At 35.0% G+C, this 19,664-nt stretch overlaps 1 pseudogene; it reads left to right on the top strand.

The window, feature by feature from the left end:
• Window positions 1–15,332: 15,332 nt before the first annotated feature.
• The window catches only part of LOC112488842 (probable LRR receptor-like serine/threonine-protein kinase At1g53430), a 74,976-nt pseudogene continuing 70,644 nt past the window's right edge, over window positions 15,333–19,664 (top strand).

A 19,664-nucleotide genomic window follows, 5' to 3' on the forward strand; every position in this document is an offset into this window, starting at 1 on the left:
AAGCAAACTTAACATGTGGCAAACATTCCTCCCATGTTCTTAAATTTCTACTAATTAAAGCCCTTAGCAATGCATACAAAGTCCTATTTAATACTTCAGTTTGTCCATCAGTTTGTGGATGACAAGTAGTTTAAAATAAAAGTTTAGTTCCTAACTTAGCCCACAAAGTTTTTCAAAAATAACTGAAGAACTTAGCATCCCTATCCGAAAAAAAAGTTCTAGGCATACCATGCAACCTCATAATTTCCTTAAAGAATAAGTTAGCAACATTAGATGCATCATCAATTTTATTACATGTGATAAAATGTGTCATCTTAGAAAATTTATCCACAACAACAAAAATTGAATCCTTACCTGTTCTAGACCTTGGTAAACCAAGAACAAAATCCATAAACAAATCCACCCAAGGAAAAGTTGAAATCGGCAAAGGATGATGCAAACTATGCGGCTTCAATTTACATTTGGCTTTTCGGCACCTCAAGCATCTTTTACATATTTTCTTCACATCTCTCCTCATGTTAGGCTAATAAAAATGTTCTTGCAGCAAGTATAAAGTTTTTAAAACATCAAAATGACCCATTAAACCACCACCATGTCCTTCCCTCACTAACAATTCCATAATACTACAATTAGGCACACAAAATTGGTTTTCCCTAAATAAATATCCTTCAAAGATGTAAAAATTATTAAAACCATGTTTAGTACAGTTCCTAAATACTTCACCAAAGTCATTATCATGCTCATAAAGTTCTTTCAATTGTTCAAATCCAAGAAATCTAGTATCTAAGGTAGAAAAAAATACATACCTTTGGGATAATACATCAATGACCATATTTTCCTTACCTTTTTTGTAGCGGATGACATAAGGAAAAGTTTCAATGAACTCAATCCACTTAGCATGCCTTCGGATGAGCTTCCCTTGACCTTTAATGTGCTTTAAAGATTCATGATCTGTATGAATCACAAACTCCTTTGGCATTAAGTAATGTTGTCATGTTTTCAAAGCTCTCACCAAAGCATACATATTTTTCTCATATGCCGGGTACTTCAGGGCCGCTCCATTTAGCTTCTCACTAAAATATGCTATGGGTCTTCCTTTTTATATTAAAATAGCTCCAATGCTTGCACTTGAAGCATCACATTCAATTTCAAAAATCTTGAAAAAATTTGGCAAAACTAATAAAAGTGCATTATTTAACTTTTCTTTCAACAAATTAAAAGATTTATCTTGTACTTCCCCCCATTTGAAGCCAGCATTCTTCTATACAAGTTTGGTCAAAGGTGTTGCAATGGTGCTAAAATCTTTGATAAATCTTCAGTAAAAAGTAGTCAAACCATGAAAGCTTCTCACTTGGGTAATGGAGGTAGGTTTCGCCCACTCTTGGATTGCTTTCACCTTGGATTGATCAACTTTAATTCTTGCAGCACTTACAACAAATCCTAGAAAAACCAATTCATCTTTACAAAAATCACATTTTTTCATGTTAGCAAACGATCTTTCCTTCCTAAGAATATTTAAAACTTACCTAAGATGTCCTACATGCTTATCTAGATGCCTACTATATACAAGAATATCATTAAAATAAACAACCATAAATTTTCCAATGAATGAACTCATAACATTGTTCACTAATCTCATAAAAGTACTAGGTACATTAGTAAAATTAAAAGGCATTATTAACTGCTCATACAATTCATACTTAGTTTTAAATGCAGTTTTCCATTCAACCCCCTCTTTCACTTTGATTTGATGATATCTACTCCTAAGATCAATTTTAGTAAACAAACATGCTCCATGTAATTCATCTAACATGTCATCTAACATAGGAATTGGATGCCTATATTTAATGGTAATATTATTTATGGCCCTACAACCTATATACATGCACCATGAACCATCTTTTTTAGGAACTAATAAAACAGAAATAGCACATGGACTCGTACTCTCATGAATGTAACCTTTGTTAAGCAACTCACTTACCTGCCTTTGTAGCTCATTTGTCTCCTTGGGATTACTCCTATATGCAGGTCTATTAGGAATTGTAGCTCCCAGCACAAAATCAATTTGATGTTTGATCCTTTGGATAGGGGGTAAACCATTAGGAATTTCCTTCAAAAAGACATTATCAAATTCTTGCAAAATAGAAGAAATAGAACTTGGCAATTTAAGTTCTTCGGGATTAGCTTAATAATTTAAAAGTACATCTTTTTAAATCATGACCAGCAATGGTTTCGTATTCAAAATTGGTTTATTAATATCCCCAAAACTAAGATAAAATTTTTTATTTTTCGTTTCTTTCCTCTCTTTTCCTTTCTCATTCACGGGTTCCACTACTTTCACCTCACTCTCGGCTTTTTCAGTTTTTCCCACACTCTCGGATTTTGCTTTCTCTTTTCTTTTATTGGCTTTCTCTCTTTCTTTCCCCTCAAGTTTGAGTTTAGGGCACTTAACTGGTTGGTCTTGGGCGGTCTTACCCCTTTAAATTTGAGTTAAAGCCATGGGTGTCACACTAGTTCTTTCTTTGAGCTTTTCGGCCTCCCTCCTTTGTTGTATTTGAAGTTGGTGTCTAAATACCTCATTGGGATTCAATGGTTCCAAGTTGACCTTTTTATCTTTAAGTCTAAAAACAATAGCATTCTCTCAACCATAATGTATAGTATCTTTATCAAATTGCCATGGTCTACCTAATAAAATATGTCCGGCATGCATAGGCACAACATCACACAAAACAACACCCATATATTTATCAATGCTGAATTTTACTTTGGCTTGTTTATTTACTTTCATTTCACCAATATCATTAAGCCATTGTAATCTATATGGTTGGAGATATTTAATTGTTACTAACCCTAATTTTTCAACCACAACATTACTAATTACATTTGCACAACTTCCACTATCAATTATCATACTACAAACCTTACCTTGGATTTCACAACGAGTGTGGAAGGTGTTCTCTCTTTGTAATTGGCCCTCATATTTGTAGCTTAATTCAACATTTGAAGCATTTAGGATCTCAGCTTCATCTTCAATTTCTTCCTCTTCTTTCTCAGTTTCACCCTCATTATCTTCACTTTCATATTCTAACTCACCATTACCTTTCAACACCATGATTCTCCTATTCGGGCATTGGCTAGCAATGTGTCTTCGTCTTTGGCACTTAAAACACACAATGCCATGAGTTCTAGAAAGTTTAGGATCAGTTTTACCTTCATTCTTTGGTACTTGGACAGATTCAGCCTTGGCTTCCCTTTTTGGCAATTGGTGCTTTCGTCACCTAGCTTCAGTTTTGGTTTGTTATCATATATGGGATTGCTTCTCCAAACATTTGGATTTATTCTCCTGCTGCTTGTCGCACCTCTAAAACGTGAGCTTGTACCTCTCCTCTTAAATTGATTCTCAAGTTTGATAGCCACATGCAACATCTCTTCCAATTCCATATATTGTTGTAATTTCAATTGATTGGCTATCTCTCGATTCAACCCACCTAGAAATTGTGCCATGGTTGCTTATCTACTTCATTCGTGCTCAATATCATCATGAGCATCTCCATATCATTGTAGCAATCTTCCACAGTCCTACTTCCTTGAGTGAATGATTGAAACCTTTAATGCAGCAACCTATGGTAATGACTTGGTACAAGCCTCTTTCTCATGGCTCCTTTTATTTGTTCCTAAGTAGTGATAGGTTCATCTCCAACTCTCCTTAGCGTACTTTTCTCATTTGTCCACCATTGGAGTGCATAATGTCCAAATTCCAAAGCTACCAATTTAACTTTCTTAGGCTCCGAATAGTTATAACAGTCGAAAATCATCTTCATTCGCTCCTCCCATTCTAGATAAGCCTCCGGATCACTTTTTCCCATAAAAGGTGGTATGTTGACTTTAATATTTCCAAGATCACCATCCTCATTCCTTGCTGGTCTCCCATGGGTTGTCCTTCCTTGGAGTGCAAAAATATCATCAACCTCCTCTTCAAAATCATCTCCAAAGTTACCTTCCTCGGATTCTTCTCTGGCTTGCCCTCGACCTCGACCTCTATGTGCATCAAACCTTGTATTCAGCCCACCTTAAGAATTTTCCACTCTGTCCAATCTTTAATCTAGGTGATCAAAGCGAGCTTTCATCCGTTGGAGTTGTTCCATGATCGCCATCATGTCGGTATGTTTGCCTCTAATTCCTGTTGCTGTTGAATCACATTTGAACCCCACAGATTCTTTTTCATTAATCCTTAATGATCCATCTCCTCTCCTCATCCTTAAATCTGCCATGTTAGTAAAACTAATGCAAAAATCCTCATCAAATTCATTCCTTCATGTGTTTCACTCAAACAAGGTCTCGACACTGGTATTTGCACACTAGTTTCAATTTTTATCCTCTTTTAAGCTCACACTCTCTTGCCTTTTTCCACTCAAAGTTCTATTAAAACACACACAAAATAGGAACTAGATCACAAGTAAGTTCTAATAAAACTTATCAACAAAACAGTAGTAAAAAGCAAGCAATACCAAATGAATTAATAAAACCTAGATCTCGACTTTTCTAGCGAAAACAACGTAAATCAACAACCAAATTTTCGGAATGAATAAAAAACTGACCATAATATTAATAAACCAATAATTCAAGATAAAATACAGAAAAGAGATTTAAATAACAAACAAGAATCAATTTGAACAAACTAGGCAATAGTTATTCATTGTTGTTATTGTAATATAAGTTTTTGTGTTAAATCCTTTACCAATTTTAACCCAAATAAATTTAACACTCAAAATTCAAATATCTAGCAGCAAAATTGAACTTCCAGCAACTCTAAATTTCACAATTCAAAATTTCCAGCTCAAACAAATTAAAACTCCAAAATTTCAACAAAGCAGCCTGTTTCTTTTTTTATTCGGCTTTTTTTTTATTCAATTACAGAACTTAAACACAACTCCAGTAGCAAGAATCAACAACAAAAATTGCAATACCAACACCAAAATTCCACCAAACCTGAGACCTCACTCCAATAATAACAAATTGCACAATTTTTAGATTTTTATGCAATATACTTTCAAAACTCTCTTTTTTTTCTTTTTTCTTTTTTTGAATATATGATTGCAACTAATTAAGATTAAAACAGCAAAGAATATTCAACAATAAACCAAATTAACAAGAACAATGATGAAAAACAACCAACAAACTAGGAAGCAAAAATACGGTAAAACAAGGAAACGTAATTTGACTAGGAAATTTTTTTTTTTTGGTTAATATACAGAACGTGTAGAATAGATACAACCTTAACCTAATGCTAAAATTGTAGATTAACATAAAAAAAAAATACATAAGATAGATCAAACCCGAACAAAATCTTGGCTTTGATACTAAATTATATGAACGTAGGTCGACTTGCTCCTAAACCTGTATTATAGTAGCCCGGATCAAAAAATTAAGTTCAAGTTCTTATGGAAATCTTAAATGCTAACCAACCTGTGATTAGAAATCTTGGTATAATGAAGATGCCACAATAGGTGATGGATGTCCTATTGATAAGCCCTTCAAATTCTTTCTCACAATTTAATTTTTTGAATAGTATCAAAGGTATTTTCTCATTAAAAAATAAGTCTTTAAATAGGCTAAAGTCACAAAGCAATAAACCCTAAAAAACTAAGACAAAACCAGCCAAGCATGATAGATTCCTAATGTGGCCGAATTTTGCATTCGTTCCTATTCTAAATTGGATTAATTGATTCCTTTATTTTTAATTAGGAATTAATTAATTTACTTTCCTAAAGTTGTTTTCTGAGCAATTGAACAAATAAAAACCAAATAAAAGACTCATTTCCTAGCTAAAACAAAAAGTCAAAATCAAATTAGGAAACCAATTGACTATCTTTCAAACTAAACTATCTTTGACCAATTAATGACTAATTTAAGCTCCAAATGAGCTCCTATATGCCATGTAGGATGCCAAATAGAATTAATATTGGTTTCCACATGTCAAAATTGCTTAGTCATCAAATATAGTCCAAGTCAGCGACAAAACTTGTCATTTTTGGCCAAATTTTAGTGTTATGTTCACAAGCTGGTTTAGGTGCTTTAGCTTCTATCTTGTCTTAATTCCATGACCTCTTAATGATATTCATTGAATTTATGAAATTTTGGATCCATTCCTTCCTGCCTGAACTCCATAAATGCACGAAAATAGCTACACGGGTCTATATCGGCCTCCACCACTTGGATGCTTAAAACAGGCTTTGAATCTTTGAGTATGGACAAGCCCTTTTAAGAATAGATAACATCCTGTATGAAGACAGCCAGGTTGTCCTTAAATCTCTTAGCTTGATCCCTAATGATTGGCTCAGTGTTCAATTGTATGGGATCTGCACCCCGGTAGGTTGTTATGGGAACTCATCGGAATTGTATTTTCCGACGAGCCGCTATGCTAACCGGAGGTGGTAGGTTTGATGGCCAATGGCCGTGAAATTTGGTGGGGAGGTATATCAGAGGATGGGTAAGCCAATGGGATGGCAGTGTCAAAAACAAGTGGCTCGTTTGGGAGAAATTGGGCCAAGAATGAAACGGGGCGGCCGACGAAAAAAGCCCCGATCTGGGCTCATTGCCGGCGATCTGGCCGTGGATTTTGGGTGGCGAGCCAGTTTTGAGGGGTGGGTCATGGTGGTGGGGTGCATGTGACTAGGTGGTGGCCGGAAATGGGACAACGGCATAAAGCCACTGCCTCCCTTTCTCTCCTCTTTCTCCTTCTCCCCCTATCTCTCCCTTCCTCACCCAATCAAAATGCCCGTGGGTACAATTGTGCACTCATGGGTTGGTCCAAAAATGTGACATGTGGCATAGTGTGTTGAAGTGTGGTAATTTTGCCACTTGATGGTGCATGTCACCGGCTAGCATGCACACCTTGGTATCAAATCCTTTCCTTTTATGAGTTTATATTTTTTTTTTTTGTATGTTTTAATTTATGCAAGGTATATTTTGATAATGTTTTGTGCCTAAGTTATGTATGCAAAATTATAGGCAAAATTATGCACAAAATAGTAGGAATGTTATGCTTGAAGTGCCTATGGTGCTGGATTCATAATTTCCAGCAACATAGTTCCACTATTTATCTTATATCTCAGGTTGCAAATGGCGTTTTGGGCTGAAAGTTTGAGGGATGCCTATAGACATATATAGAAGACTATGGTTTAAATTTCAGGTCAAAATGACATGGGAAAGTCCATTTTCTATTCCAAACAGATTGCTGTATCTGATGGGCCCAGTATGCAGAGTATGGGCCAGTTTTGGAGCTGTTTGGCCTATGATCCGGTTCCAGAACTTTCCTAGCTCTTGGAACAATATTTATTGATGACCAAGGATGCTTCAAACCAAGTTTCATAAGCAGATACAAAGGGGAACTAAGTAGGTGAAGCTAGTTTGGTTGTTTACCCAAACTAGTTAAACAATAGGAACTTAGTTCAAACCATGTGCCACTTTTTACCATATTTGGAATAGACATGTTGCAGCTGGTTTTTGACTTTTTTGTGTATGAAAAGTTAGGTGTTGACCATTTTACTTTTTAAATTTCAAATACTTTACTCATTTTGTAAGCTCACATGCTTGGCATGTGTGAACTAGTTGTAATTTCAAGCTTATATTGTAAAATGAATGAAATGGCTACACATCTAAGCCTCATTTTCAAAAGCCAACGTGTTCCTCTTCTTCTTATCTCTTCTTCAACACCTTAGAACACTTTAGGAACCCTAAAAACCAGAAAACACCATAACCAAAACCTAAAAACACAACTCACACACAACCATTCCCAAGAGCATCACCAAAAGCTTGCTTGTTGCTAACACTTCAAGCTAGCTTGCTCTTGGTCATAACCTTCTCACCCCAACAAAGTGGTATCAGAGAAAGGCATATTTTTTGTGAGATTTGTGAGGTTTTTGGGCTGGTTCGTTCCTTGAGAGTGAAGAGATACTTGAAAGTACAAATATATTTTCATATTCCTTCATACTCGAAAGCAACATCCACATGGCTTCTTCAAGTTTTTCAACTCCTTCTCCTCCTATCTTCAATGGGGAGAACTACAACATTTGGAGTATCAAGATGCAAGCCTACTTGAAGGCTTATGGTCTTTGGGAGGTCACCATAAATTCCCAAGAACCGGAGCCTTTGAGACAAGGGGCAACGGTCAACCAAATCAAGCACCATGAGGAGGAATTGGCTAAAGGTTTCAAGGCTCTCACCGCCATTCATTCTTGTATTAGTGATACCATTTTCACAAGGATAATGGCATGTGAGAGTGCCAAAGAAGCTTGGGACAAACTTCAAGATGAGTTCCAAGGGAGTGCAAGGACAAGGCAAATGCAAATCCTTAACCTAAGGAGGGAGTTTGAGACTATCAAGATGAAAGACAAAGAAACGGTTAAGGAGTTCACCACAAGGCTTCTTAATGTGGTGAATCAAATTAGGGTGCTAGGTGAAAGATTAATTGACCAAAGGATTGTGGAGAAGGTGTTGGTCTCCTTGCCCGAGAGGTTTGAAGCTAAGATATCTTCATTGGAGGAGTCAAGGAACCTAAATGAAATTTCCTTGACCGAGTTGGTGAATGCCTTGCAAGCTACGGAGCAAAGGAGGAGGATTAGACATGAAGAATCAATGGAGGCTGCATTTGTGTCTAAACAACATCAAAAGACACAAAATCAAAAGAAGAACAAGCTTAAGGTCATAAAGGAGAAAGGTGAAACTAGCAAACCCGAGAGGAAGTCCTATGAACCTTGTCACCATTGCAAGAAGAAAGGTCATCATCCAAGAAGGTGTTGGTGGAGGCCGGATGCATTTTGCCATAAATGCCAACAAAAGGGTCATGTGGAGAAAGTATGCAAGGCTAACAAGAAAGATAAGCAACAAGCAAATGTTGCTAAATATAATGCAAGTGATAGTGAATCGGAAGAGTTGTTTGTTGCTACTTGTTTTAGTAGCATCAAGAATGATGAAGGATGGATCATTGATAGTGGAGCAACACACCATATGTCTCACAAGCATGAGTGGTTCACAAACTTGGATAGGAGCAGCCACAACAAAGTCAAAATTGGAAATGGAGCCTTGATGGAAGTGAAAGGCAAAGGAGATGTGGTGATACACACCACCAAAGGTATCAAAACTATCCATGATGTTCTCTATGTACCTTCTTTATGTGAGAACTTACTTAGTGTAGGTCAAATGCTTGAGAACAAATATGCATTACACTTCTCAAACATGACATGCACTATAGTTGATCCACATGGAAATGAATTAATGTGTGTTGGAATGAAGAACAAGAATTTTAGGTTGAATATGGATGAAAATGGTGCATCGGTTGCATTGAACACCAAAGTTGAGAACACCTCTCAACTTTGGCATAAAAGACTAGGCCATGCTAGCTTTAAGTCATTGGTAGGCACACATGAACTTGTTAGAGACATGCCATTGGTGGAGAAGCAAGAACATGTGTGTGAAGTGTGTCAAAAAGGAAAGCATACTAGGCTAGCATTTCAATCTTGTTCTTGGAGATCAAAGGAGAAGTTAGGACTTATACATTCGGATATTTGTGGTCCTATGAGTGTTCCATCCTTAAATGGCAGCAAGTATTTCATAACTTTCATTGATGATTACTCAAGAATGTGTTGGGTGTATTTCCTTGAAAGAAAATCACAAGCTTTGGAGAAGTTTGTAGAATTATTGAAGTTAGTGCAAAATCAATCTGGTTGCACTATAAAGGTGTTAAGGACGGACAATGGTGGGGAATACATAAGTGAGGCTTTCAAACAACTTTGTAAGGATCATGGTATAATTCATCAATTCACTACACCATACACACCACAACAAAATGGTGTGTATGAAAGGAAGAACCGTACCATCATGGAGATGGCTAGATGTTTGTTGTTTGAAAGTAGCTTGCCAAAGAAGTTTTAGGCCGAAGGAGTTAATACATCCATCTACATCCAAAATAGGCTTTACTCCAAGTCTTTGAGGAGTAAAACCCCATTTGAGCTTTGGTTTGGATATAAGCCTTCTCTTGATCATCTAAGGGTATTTGGAAGCATTTGTTACATCCTAGTACCACAAGAGAAGAGAGGAAAGCTTGATGAAAGGTCACAAGTTGGTGTCTTGGTTGGCTATAGTGATGTGACCAAGGGATATAGAGTGTATAACTTGGAAACCAAGAAACTTGTGATAAGTAGAGATGTGAAAGTTGATGAGGAAGCTAAATGGGTTCGTAGTAAGGAGGAGTTGGCTAGTATGGATGAAGACAATCGACTTGAAGCTCATGATAATGATGAGGAACAAGGAAATGATGAAGGTGCTGCCCATGATGATGAATATGATGAGAATGAGCCAGAAATCTCCATAGGGGCTGATTTGGAGATTGGTGATGGTGTGAGAGGCACAAGACCTCTTAATGAGATTTATGAAAGGTGTAATGTGGCATTGAGTGATCCAATCAATGTCCATGAGGCTATGGCAAGAAAAGAGTGGAGACAAGCCATGCAAGATGAAATCGATGTGATAAACAAGAATGACACTTGGAGCTTGGTAACAAAACCGAAGGGAAAGAATGCTATTGGGGTGAAGTGGATCTTTAGGACCAAGTACAATCCGGATGGGTCCATAAATAAGCACAAGGCAAGGCTTGTTGTCAAAGGATATGCACAACAAGCCGGTGTAGATTATGGAGAGACTTTTGCACCGGTTGCAAGGATGGAAACCATAAGACTTCTTCTTGCAATTTCGGCAGAAAAGTCTTGGAAAGTATATCATCTTGATGTGAAGTCAGCCTTCTTGAATGGAATATTGAAGGAGGAGGTCTATGTTGTGCAACCCGAAGGTTTTGTGAAGAAAGGAAGTGAAGAGAAGGTATACAAGCTACACAAGGCCTTGTATGGCCTTAAACAAGCTCCTAGAGCATGGTATGCCAAGATAGATGGTTTTTTAACAAAGCATGGATTTAGGAGGAGTCCTAATGAGCCTACATTGTATATTAGGACTCATGGTTGCATGGTGTTGGAGTCTCTTTATGTTGATGACCTTCTAGTGACCGGTGGTAATGAGAAAGAAGTGAGCAATTTCAAAAGTGAGCTAGAATTGAACTTTGAGATGTCTAGCCTTGGAGAGATGAAATACTTTCTTGGAATTGAAGTTGTCCAATCATCCAAGGGCATCTTCATATCTCAAGAAAGCTATGTGAAGGAGTTGCTCAAGAAGTTTGACATGGAAGATTGTAATAGCGTTGCCACACCTATGAATGAAGGCACCAAGTTGGTGAAGGATGATGATTCTCCAAAGGTAAATCCTTCCATCTATAGAAGTTTAATTGGTAGCCTTTTATATGTATGCTCTACTAGACCGGATATCATGTTTAGTGTGGCTGTTTTGTCAAGATTTATGCATAGTCCATCACAAAATCATCTTAGTTGTGCAAAAAGAATCCTAAGGTATTTGAAAGGTACTAGTGATTTTGGTATATGGTACAAGGATGGCATGAATGAAGCTTTGCTTGGTTATAGTGATAGTGATTGGGCTGGTTCTTTGGATGATAGCAAGAGCACATCGGGCTACATTTACACTCTTGGAAATGGTCCTTTCTCATGGAATTCCAAGAAGCAACAAACCGTTGCACAAAGCACCGCGGAAGCCGAGTATATTGCTTGCTCAAGTTGTGCTAATCAAGGTGTTTGGCTTAGGAAATTATTGGAGGACTTAAGCTTGACGCAAGAGGAAGCCACGGTGATATTGTGTGACAATACTTCAGCAATAGCAATTGCACAAAATCCAATCCAACATGGGAGGACCAAGCATATACCGGTCAAGTATCATTCCTTAAGGGAATTTGAAGCAAGTGGTGAAGTGAAGTTGGAGTATGTGACTTTCGAGGAGAACTTGGCGGATATCTTCACCAAGCCATTGGAAAAGAAGAGATTTGAGATATTGAGAGGACTTCTCAATGTCTCATACAAAATTTCCAAGGAGGAGTGTTGAAGTGTGGCAATTTTGCCACTTGATGGTGCATGTCACCGGCTAGCATGCACACCTTGGTATCAAATCCTTTCCTTTTATGAGTTTATATTTTTTTTTTGTATGTTTTAATTTATGCAAGGTATATTTTGATAATGTTTTGTGCCTAAGTTATGTATGCAAAATTATAGGCAAAATTATGCACAAAAGAGTAGGAATGTTATGCTTGAAGTGCCTATGGTGCTGGATTCATAATTTCCAGCAACATAGTTCCACTATTTATCTTATATCTCAGGTCGTAAATGGAGTTTTGGGCTGAAATTTTTAGGGATGTCTACAGACATATATAGAAGACTATGGTTTAAATTTCAGGTCAAAATGACATGGGAAAGTCCATTTTCTATTCCAAACAGATTGCTGTATCTGATGGGCCCAGTATGCAGAGTATGGGCCAGTTTTGGAGCTGTTTGGCCCATGATCCGGTTCCAGAACTTTCCTAGCTCTTGGAACAATATTTATTGATGACCAAGGATGCTTCAAACCAAGTTTCATAAGCAGATACAAAGGGGAACTAAGTAGGTAAAGCTAGTTTGGTTGTTTACCCAAACTAGTTAAACAATAGGAACTTAGTTCAAACCATGTGCCACTTTTTACCATATTTGGAATAGACATGTTGCAGCTGGTTTTTGACTTTTTTGTGTATGAAAAGTTAGGTGTTGACCATTTTACTTTTTAAATTTCAAATACTTTACTCATTTTGTAAGCTCACATGCTTGGCATGTGTGAACTAGTTGTAATTTCAAGCTTATACTGTAAAATGAATGAAATGGCTACACATCTAAGCCTCATTTTCAAAAGCCAACGTGTTCCTCTTCTTCTTATCTCTTCTTCAACACCTTAGAACACTTTAGGAATCCTAAAAACCAGAAAACACCATAACCAAAACCTAAAAACACAACTCACACACAACCATTCCCAAGAGCATCACCAAAAGCTTGCTTGTTGCTAACACTTCAAGCTAGCTTGCTCTTGGTCATAACCTTCTCACCCCAACATAGTGTTATTGGGCACTATGCACACATATATAGATCAACATACATTAAACGCTGTCTCGGAAAAACTTTGTAGGTCCGTAACTTTCTAACCGAATGTCCAAATTAGGCGTGCCACTAGTTTATGAACTCGTACGGATGAGTACTTTACAAACATGCATGAGTCAAAGTAAAATTCTAGAAAAATAAAAAGTAAAGCTCGACACCCTCAGATAGTTCGGATCACATCTTGTTTTGCTCATAAATTCCAAATGACAGCTCCATTTTCGATGTGTTACTAGTCTACGAACTTGGGTTGATATGTACTTCACAACATTGCCTCAATCAACATAAAATTTCATCTGGATCAAATAGTTAAAATGGGACCCACTTGATCAACGGCAATCAAATCCGATCAACCTCAGTCAACATGAGAAAATTCTGGCATACTTTGGGATGGAGTGTTACAACCTTCCCCTCTTACAAAAATTTCATCCTCGAAATTTCGTACGTCACTGAAATAGATGAGATATTGGTCACCCATCTCTTCCTCGGGTTTCCACGTATGATAGGTCTTCTCACATCGAAAGGTGAAATACATTATATACCCGGGCTAACTTTTTCGTAGTGCTAACCTGTACGCCACAGGACCAATCCTTTCAATAATCTCATAGGGACCTATGTGATGAGGACTTAGCTTTCCTTGTTGGCCAAAAAGTACGATTCCCTTCCATGGTGATAACTCCAAGAAATACATGATCACCAACCTCGAACTTAAATCTTTTCTACACACATCCACATAGCTCTTTTACCAGTCTTGAGCTGCTTTTAACCTTGTACGTATAATATTGGCCTTGTCCACTGTCGCTTGCACCATGTCAGGACCTGAAAGTTTCCTTTCATCCTTCACATTCCAACATAATGGAGTTCGACATAGTTTCCCATACAATGCCTTGTAAGGTGACATCCGAATCCTTGAGTGATAACTACTATTGTAGGTAAGCTCCACCAAAGGTAGATACTCATTCCAATTTCCCTTTAGTTGCAATACACATGACCTCAATATGTCCTCTAATGTCTGAATAGTCCTCTCAGATTGTCCATCAGTATGGGGGTGAAAAGCAGTATTCAAATTCAACTTAATGTCTTGTTCCTTCATTAATTTCTACTAAAACCTCAAAATATGTCGTAGATCTCTATCAAATACAATCGATACTGGCACCTCATACAACTCACTATGATTCATAATAGGTCCCACTAACTTCTGAAGGGAAAACCTCTTTTGAATAAGTAGGAAACGTGCAGACTTGGTGAGTCGATCCACTATCACCAAAATACTATCATGTCTCAGAACCATGGGAGGAAACTTGATTAATAAAATCCATTATAACGCACTCCCATTTCCATTCTATGATGGATAAGGGTTATAGAAGTCCAAAAGGCTTTCTCTCAGCCTTCACTTGTTGGCAAATGAAATACTTGGATACATATTCTAGGATGGTTCTAACAATGGAGGGTTTTTTTTTCCATCCCTAATCTACGCATAACTTCTCAATTTTTATTTATTATTGTTAAAAATAATTTTTCATGTTTTTATAGTGATTTCAAAATGTTTATAAGTCTATTTTTTTATTAGTTTCCAAAAAGAGCCTTTTTTTATTTATTGTGCTCCAAAAAATATTAATTTTCAATTAATAATACTAGAATTACCAAAATATTCACAAAATTTATTTATCAAATGATGTGACAATATTTAATTAATTTTTTTTAATTTTTTTTATATATTTAAGGGATACATTTTTATATAAATATGCCAACAAATAATAATTTAACATGTATTATTTAATAAATAATTAGATAAATATTTTAATATCTAAGCAATATTGATTTTCAATTGCTATGTTTTTAGTAGAAAAGAAATAGCATTAATTTTTGGTCTATACATTAATGATATTGTTACCATTTTTTTTTTAACGGATATATTTGTTACCTTAATTAACAAGTTTGTGTTGCTTCTTTCGTTTCAAATTTTGAAAAGGAAAATACTTTTTCTTGATTATCTTCCTTCCCGACCATGAGCCAACCACTCCTGGATCTACTGTTCTTAACAAAGTCTCTCTTTTTTGTTTCAGTCTGATATATATATATATATATATATATATATATGCTTTAATTGTCGTCTTAATTTGTATATTATAGGAGCGGTTTGGTTGCAATAGAAACCAAAAAAAAAAAAAAAGAAAAGAAAAGAAAAAAAAAAAAAAAAAAAGGGAGCCTTTTGTGAATAGGAAAATGGGTTTTGTACTTTGGACCTAAAGGTACAGCTACATGATTGTTCCATTAGTTTTGGTTTATGGGATTGTGGATTTGACTTGTTTCACTGGATTTGGGACTCATGCTCAACTTCTGCCTCAGGCTGAAGGTAAACTTCGTCAGCTCTCTGAAATTTGGCAGTAAAATTTGTTTGTATGATCTTCTTTGCTTTGGGAAATTCTCTTTAATTAAGGTTGTGGCCCTTGATAAGGATGTTCTTGGGATATTCCATTATTTTGTTTAAAAATTAGGTTACGCCGCTCTTTGGCTTTCCCCAATTTTGAGATTTTCATGGTCAATGTGCTTTCTAGCCAAGAATGACCTTCTGTGAATAGGTTAAGCCCTTCTTTGGGAAGTTTGTTATAGCCTTCTAAGATGTCTCTGCTGGATAATCCAGCGGCCAAATCATGAGACAAGAAAATCCTTTCACTTCAAATATTAATAATAATAATTTTATTAATTTTGCAAACACATAAATTGCAAAGCTATCTTCCCCATTCAGAACTTATGATCTCACAGGTGTGATCCAAATTTGAGGTTTATTGTCTCCTGGTCCAAACGTCCAAAGTCTCCAAGCCCTGTATTCCTCATACTAAAGGCATGCTTTCCGGACGCTTAGAATTGTAGATTTTTACTTAGGATTAATCAACTGTATTATTGTCTTTTAAAAAATAAAAAATAAAAATAGAACTGTATTTACTTAAACTTGTATGTGCTATTATTAGTTGCAATATTATTGAAATTGTTATAGCATTATATAAATAATGACATGTATGAATGTAAGTGCAGTGCAAAATCTCAAAGCAATTTCAAAAGCATTTAACATGGAGACTATTTGGAGCGTGAGCGAAAGTTCTTGTTGTAAGAGTGAAGGTTTTAACTTCACCAAAAAAGATAGACTTAATAGAAACTCTATTCTCGACAATATCAAGTGCGATTGTTCTTTCAAAAACGGCACCATTTGTCATGTGAAAACCATGTAAATTTTCATTTAAAGTAGTATTAATTTTTTAAAGTTATCAAATGATTATTAACTTTAAAGTTATCTGATGTTTTTATTTCCATTTATTTTTTATGTGGTTTAATAGCAAGTTGAAAGGCCTCAATTTAACTGGAGAACTACCAGCCGAATTTGGAAATCTTGCTTTTTTGGAAGTGCTGTAAGGGGACTAAATATATGTCATGTCATATTAATCTAATTTTATATTATTATTACAAAGATTCACATAATAAGGAGACAAAAGGAAAAAAAAAGAAATTTTTTTTTCATTTTTTAATAGGGGAATGTGATATTGGAATTCAAATAATTGTGTAGCTTAACAATTATCATTTTTATCCTTTATAATATTTTTCATGTTGATAAACATCACCATATTTCTTATATCTTATGGCAGAGATCTCTCTAGTAACCGTATCCGTGGATCAATCCCTCCAAGCTTATCTAGTGCTCCTCTTCGCATTTTGTGAGTAAATATATATAATATTATATATAGAGAGGATATGGATTGAGCCGCCTATTATTTATTCTGCACCACCTAATTATATCTAGCATATAACTTGAACCATCACTTAATTATATCTTCATTTATACATATATATATATATATATATAGAGAGAGAGAGAGAGAGAGTCCATTTATGGTGCAGACATCCATATATTTTTATCATATGTACTTCAATATTGATAACAGTTTTTGAAAAAGTTATTATCAATATTATCATACAGAGATAAATATTGACGATAATTTCTTTAAAAGTCACCGTCAATGATTTTGCATGTTAAAATTTCCTTATATATATAATACATATGAAACTATTGGGAATGCATGCAATCATTTCATGCGAATATATAAATATATGTCTATATTTTTTTATCATTTACAACAATTTAACCTTTTTACGACCTCCTAAGTATGTAAAAGTGGTATACCATATAAATCAATCTCATTTGACATAATTATGTATATATTGCAGATCACTTTTCAATAACAGACTTACTGGCACAATTCCTAAGGAAATTGGTGGGATTTCTACTCTCAGGCAGTTGTAAGTATATAAATGCAACCTCGAGATACTTTGATCATAATTGAACAAAGATAACATAATTATTTAATATATGGTGTTAGGAAAAAAGAATCAAAGAAGAATAATAATTCACCTTCTATAAGCTTAAGCTTTTATGAAAAATGTTAATTGAAGTAATTACATTAAATTTTACAAGATATTGACTCAAAATAAGTTTGAGGGCTCTCTTCTCGAAGAGCTTGGGAATTTGAGAAATTTGAAAAGACTGTAAAAACTACTCCCATCTTAACACGAAAATATTAGTTAGCCATGCAAGCACGCATTCAATGCCTGTAAACATATATATACATGTTTCTAACATTATCTGAATATTTTTAACTTTATAAATTCATAATATAATATAAATGAATCAGGGCAAATTGGTTATTTGCATTTCATATTAAGTTATTTGCACTACATCCTTACTTTATAAAGTTAAGATATCCGAATAAAATTATTATTATTATATGTATATATATAAATATACAAAAATGCCACTACATCACCTCTTTGATGGGTAACATGCATTTGTCACCATCTAATCCACTCAATCACATATAATCCTGCATGATTGCACTGTGATCCCCAACAAGTGGTAAGCAACATAAATTATATTAGCAAAATCATATTTATATATGAAAATGCTATTGTAGGGGAAGTGACCCACTTGATAGTTATCATAGTCGTCAAATCATGTTATATCAAATCGCACAGATCATATACGCTAACGTGATTTAACGACTATGAACGAGTATTGTTGGCCACCATATAATGCTTGACTTCGCCCATAGTGACAGCCCAGTATATATGCGCATATATATATATATATGAAATTTTGTGTATATATTGGAGATCACTTATTCCTTTTTTTTACCAAATTATGAAACTATTAGATATGAAAATTTGGGATAAATATATATATATACATATTGCAGAACACTTTCAGGTAATAGATTTAATGGCACAACTTCTAAAACAAATTGGCGATATTTCTACTGTCAGGGTGTTGTAAGTATAAATATGCAACTTTGAGACTTGGATATCATAATTGAACAATATATATATATGTATATGTATACACACATATAACTATATATTAGGTGCGCTTGATTTTCATTTTATTTTATATATAAAATGGATTAATTTTACAGGATATTGGAACAAAATCAATTTGAAGGTTCTCTTCCAGAAGAGATTGGGAATTTGAGAAATTTGGAAACACTGTAAGACGACTCCAATTTTATTCCGTATTTTCCATCCTAATTATTAAGTTACTCTCTTCATTTTAAGCGGAAAAAAAAAAAAAGTTACTCTCTTCATTAATGAAAAATAATTATATTGTTTTTGATCAATCTAACACCTACAACTTTTTGTTTATGCAGTGCTCTGTCAGTAAATAATTTTAAAGGAACAATTCCACAAACATTTGGAAATTTAAAAAAGTTAACTAATTTGTAAGTTACCAAATATAGCATGGTTGTATGTAAGGATACCTAGTTTTTGAATTCAAATATGTATATATATATATATATAAGTAGCAGGGACTATATTAACTTCATTACTCTAATTCCATGTTTTCTGATATTTGTATCTTCTTCCTCTTTGGGATGTAGAGTTTGTACGTAATAAGATTGTGCCTCTGTTTGGTTGCAGCAACTTGCTAGGCACGTATATGGAGGGCCCTATTCCATCAAACTTATCTTCGTTATCAAACTTGACTGCACTGTCAGTACATTTTTAACTACTCTTTAGTTATTATTTGGTAGATACTGTGTTTTGCTTTTCGGAGATTAAAAGAAAAAACTGACATGTAGAATTGTATCTTGGTTTTTTTTAAAATAAACAGGAGGGTATCTGATTGACGGGACCGAATATGCCGTTTCCTGATTTGAAGAATTTGACTAAATTGAGAAGATTGTGAGTTTTCAAATTTTTTGGTCGGAATTGTAGGGTTGTTTTTATTTTCCAAGGTTTTTTCCAACTAACATAATTCTTGATTTAACTTCTCTGTCTCAGGATATTGAAGAATTGCTCACTTAGTGGTTCAATCCCAGATTATATTGGGCAGAATATGAGAGATCTAAATACACTGTCAGTGTGGGCTACGACCAATCTAAAAATAGCTTAATGTTATTTTAAGTACATTGTATGACCCTGCTACGATTTGGATAAATAAAAAATAAAAAATAAAAAAGAAAAAAGTGTGTTACTTAGAACTTCGCTTAGTTAATTAGGGATTTTATTTGTATTCCTAAAACTTGTGGAGATAAACTACAATTTTTA

The sequence above is a fragment of the Ziziphus jujuba genome, chromosome 11 (genome assembly GCF_031755915.1).
Source record: "Ziziphus jujuba cultivar Dongzao chromosome 11, ASM3175591v1".
Taxonomy (NCBI): Eukaryota; Viridiplantae; Streptophyta; class Magnoliopsida; order Rosales; family Rhamnaceae; genus Ziziphus; species Ziziphus jujuba.